This window comes from Tiliqua scincoides, chromosome 8, assembly GCF_035046505.1.
Source record: "Tiliqua scincoides isolate rTilSci1 chromosome 8, rTilSci1.hap2, whole genome shotgun sequence".
Classification (NCBI taxonomy): Eukaryota; Metazoa; Chordata; class Lepidosauria; order Squamata; family Scincidae; genus Tiliqua; species Tiliqua scincoides.
This window is the reverse complement of record NC_089828.1, coordinates 21,805,362-21,810,141: the sequence shown is the minus strand read 5'-3', so window position 1 is coordinate 21,810,141 and position 4,780 is coordinate 21,805,362. Positions and strand designations below refer to the sequence as shown.

The 4,780-nt window shown below is 45.8% G+C and overlaps 2 pseudogenes; one reads left to right on the top strand and one right to left on the bottom strand.

The window, feature by feature from the left end:
* On the top strand, positions 1-117 carry LOC136659631 (5S ribosomal RNA; annotated as a pseudogene).
* A 3,092-nt stretch (positions 118-3,209) lies between these two features.
* Positions 3,210-3,328, bottom strand: LOC136659684 (5S ribosomal RNA; annotated as a pseudogene).
* Between the last annotated feature and the right edge of the window lie 1,452 nt (positions 3,329-4,780).

Below are 4,780 nucleotides of genomic sequence, written 5' to 3'. Positions count from 1 at the left end.
TCCAAAAGTGAGTACCCTGCACATGCCCGATCTCATCTGATCTCGGAAACTAAGCAAGGTCGGGCCTGGTTAGTACTTGGATGGGAGACCGCCTGGGAATACCAGGTGCTGTAGACTCATACCGTAGTCTTTCGAGACTGACAGTTGCCAACCAACAAAAGTGAGTGGACAGTGGTGGGTTTGAACATTAGAGCTTCAGTTCTTTAAACCCTTTTCAAATCCAGGGAGGAGGATGAGGGGTGGTAGGTAGGTGAGCACCCTTGACAATCTGCTGCCCGAGACTGCCACCCAAACTGGCCTCATGGACTAACCAATCCATTTGTGACCAATGCTCCTATTTTCACAGGAAATTTAGCCTTTGCAATGATGTGTGTTGGGATGTCTGTTGTGAGCCACTCAGATAGTGCCCAGATAAATAAGCAGGATCGATGCTCCTGACATTACAAATCCCTTGAAGATTTACAGCGCACTGATTATGGAATTTATGCTGCAACCCAAAGGACTGGCCTCCATGTGAAGAGAAACTCTACTCCCTCCTGCCCCCCAGTGGCCACTGCTTTTGCAACAGAGGAAAAAGAACTCTTGAGCCTTTGTTATGTTGCTAATTCCACATCATCATACAGAGGCATCTCATTTAATTATTGCACAAATAAGAGTCATTCTCCCCTGCATGAAGATCTGAACTGACTGCTTGTCATACTAACACCTCCAAGTTCATATCACTATTTTTTTTTATGCCCTGCATTGCTAATAAACTTAATTTCGTTAAGACGGGGCTTGACCGGCGGCCACACAGTCACTGCTGCTGTTTGAGAGATGCAGCTGTGGAATAAACCCTTAAGCATGTAAGAAATCTTTAAGGAATAACACAAAGGGGAATTTCCTCTCATGCCTGGAAAAATCAGCTCAGACAGTTATCTTGCTGCCGCACTTTTTGCCCTGTATGAGTCCAGTCCTAGCCACGTCTGAGCCAATTATTTACATGCTCCACGCTTCCTCAAACAGCAGGGCGTTCCAGGGGGAGCTTTTTACAGAGTCAGTTTCCTTCAGAGGAGAGAGTGCTGGAGCTGTATGAGTTTTTAAAAAAGAAGTTTGTTTAGAAAGGTACAACTTGAACATTTGATTGTGAGGAGCTCCAGAAAGATCTCTCCAGACTGGCAGAATGGGCAGAAAAATGGCAGATGCGTTTCAATGTCAGTAAGTGTAAAGTCATGCACATTGGGGCAAAAAATCAAAACTTCACATATAGGCTAATGGGTTCTGAGCTGTCTGTGACAGATCAGGAGAGAGATCTTGGGCTGGTGGTGGACAGGTTGATGAAAGTGTCGACTCAATGTGCGGCAGCAGTAAAGAAGGCCAATTTTATGCTTGGGATCATTAGAAAAGGTATTGAGAACAAAAGAGCTAATGTAATATTGTACAAATCGATGGTAAGACCACACCTGGAGTATTGCATCCAGTTCTGGTTGTCACATCTCAAAAAGGACATAGTGGAAATGGAAAAGGTGCAAAAGAGAGCAACTAAGATGATTACTGGGCTGGGGCACCTTCCTTATGAGGAAAGGCTACGGCGTTTGGGCCTCTTCAGCCTAGAAAAGAGGTGCCTGAGGGGGGACATGATTGAGACATACAAAATTATGCACGGGAAGGACAGAGTGAATAGAGGGATGCTCTTTACACTCTCACATAACACCAGAACCAGGGGACATCCACTAAAATTGAGTGTTGGGAGAGTTAGGACAGACAAAAGAAAATATTTCTTTACTCAGTGTGTGATTGGTCTGTGGAACTCCTTATCACAGGATGTGGTGATGGCATCTGGTCTGGATGCCTTTAAAAGGGGATTGGACAAGTTTTTGGAGGAAAAATTCATTACGGGGTACAAGCCGTGATGTGTATGCGCAACCTCCTGATTTTAGAAATGGGCTATGTCAGAATGCCAGATGCAAGGGAAACAGGATGCAGGTCTCTTGTTATCTGGTGTGCTCCCTGGGGCATTTGGTGGGCCACTGTGAGATACAGGAAGCTGAACTAGATGGGCCTATGGCCTGATCCAGTGGGGCTGTTCTTATGCTCTTATGGGGGAGGAAGAGAAGGAAGCATGCACCCAGAAAGATAGTGCTGGTCTTTAAAGGAGAGACAGGTCCCTCAAAGCAAACAGCATGCCCTTGGATCTGATGTCTGTCATTCAAGCATGAACCCACAAGGCAAGTGCTGCAGGATCCAGAAGGTCTCTAAGAAAATAACTTTTCTCAACAAGGACCAGAGGAGGAAGAATGTCTTCAATACCTCCAGATCTAGACTATCCTTCCTGGTTACATAAGAAGAGCCCCTCTGGATCAGGCCAAAGTCCCATCTAGTCCTGTATCTCACAGTGGCCCACCAGGTGCCTCAGGGAGCATACAAGACAACAAGAGGCTTGCCTCCTAGTGCCCTGCCTTCCACCTGACATTCTGAGGTAACCTACTTCTGAAATCAGGTTTCTGCCTCTACATAGAGAGTAGAGAGGTAGAAAGGGACACCCTCTGGCCTTCTTGCATTCTTCCTTTCCTGAAAAATAAGGAGGAAGTGGATGGGAGGAGAAAGGAAGTGTTCAGAAGAAAAAGGGGGGGGGCACAAGACAGTGCAAGCATGAGGGGAGAAAAGAAGAAGGAAGATAGGAAAATTATGTGGGTTTCCCAGAGAGACCATGGGTTAGGGAAGAAGGGGTTCTGGGGTATAGGGGAGGTAGAGAAGGAAATGAAGGGAAAAGAAGGAATAAAATTTCCAAAATAGCTTCATTCATTCACATGCAACACTCATGCGGAGGAGGATATAACAAATACTAAGCATGGCATCTGTTGGACTGCAAATGAGATAGGCAATGAAAAATGGAGGGACTTGTGGATCCATGGGAAGGCTCTGCCAAAGACCATGTTTACCAATTGCATCTGCAGTTGGCATCTGTAAAAATGGCACGCTTACCAATTGCATCTGCGCAATGCAGTGTGATGCAAGAGTGCCAAGATGACGCATACCTCCTTCTAAAAAGCTTGTTCCTAAAGCGGAAAGAGCAGCCAGACTTAAATGCCAGGCAGCAGCCTGAATTCACTTGAGGGAGGGAAGCAGGGCAAGAGGGCAGCCCGAGTGCATTCCCAGAGAGAAGGGGCATTTGGCATGGCCATCCAAAAAATGATTGGCAACCTTCAGTCTCGAAAGACTATGGTATAAGCCTACAGCACCCGGTATTCCCAAGCGGTCTCCCATCTAAGTACTAACCAGGTCTAACCCTGCTTAGCTTCCAAGATCAGATGAGATCGGGCATGTGCAAGGTAACAGATGGGTTGGCTTTCTAGCTTGTGCTGGCAGAGCAGCTACAGTTGTTCTCAGGGAGAGCAGTATTTGAAAAGGGTGGAAATAGAATAGTAAGAGCGGTTTGACAAGGGAAGTGATGCTATAGGAGTGGTGGCAGTAGTGTCACTGGGGGGTGTGTAGGCTGCACCAGGTGACACACACAATTTTAAATTTTTTAAATCTTGGTATTTTCAAATAATACTATTGTGTTATATATCAATCAGTGCGTACTTTCATGCAGAATGCAATGCAGCAAACTGTGTTGAAATATCTCTATTCTATCAAAAGTTATAGCCAAAAAACCAGAGGGGGCAGGATGATGGTATGTTGCCACACCCAATGCCTGGGGCATTGTCCCACCCACTGCATGGGAGGAGGTCCATCGTGGGGACGATGCACTGGCCTCCCACACCAGACAATGCAAAATCCTAGTGATCCACTGAGTGGGAAGCTCTCCCTTGCTGAATGCCTTCAAGAAGAGACTGGACAGTCTTCTGCAGTGGATTCTGAACTGAGTAACAGAGCTGGACAAGACGGCCTCCAACTCTTAGAGTCATTGCACTTGGATGCGCCCTGAAGATCTTCATTCTGACCCACTTTGTCCAAAAGCAGAAACGCTTATGAAGAATGACAACTTACGGGAATGAAGTGCCACCATTTGAAATTCCAGATCTTGGGGTCAGCCTTCAAATCTATTGGACATGCACTTAAATGTTATCCAAATGCCGCTATCAATGTGGGCCCATTTGCAAAATGAGTTCTCTTGCCCATCTGGACGGAGCTATAGAAGATGAATGATGCTCTGGACATCTTTGGCAAGCTGTTTCATGTCTTCAGATGTGATTTACATAGGGGAGGCATGATTTATTTCACCTCTGCTCTTATAATAGCTTTGATGGACGAGTTCAATGGCCATAGCCCAGCTAACTGGGCAAAGAGGCACGTTTTAGTGTCGTGATTCTCTTATATTTAGCTGTGGGAGAGCTACTGTTCCTGTTCAGTCCAGCAGAGCATCTTTTCCAGTGGCTATTTATTTGCTTTGTCTCCCAGTTTCTTTGTTTACATGGTGGAAGGGAATTATCTTATTCCTTGGCTATGTAAACTAAACTGAGAATGTTTCTGGTGACAGTATCTAAATATTCTTAATAATAGTAATACTACACAATATGCTGAAGTTTGCAAAGAAGGTGCTGCCTTAAGCGTTCTGCTTTTGTCACTGAGAGCCTCCTTATCTTGCCTTTGTTCTGAAGCTGATCATGAATCACATGCCTGCAGTGTAGGCACTAAGTTGTTGGAGAATCCTGCGCCGCCCCCCCCCCATGACTCATTGGGCTCCTGTGGCTTCCACCCATTTATTGGTGATAGGCAATGAATGGTGATGGTGATGAATGGTGGCCACTTCCATATGCCCAGTCAATGGGAGACTCTGCTGCCTCTTTTCTTCCTC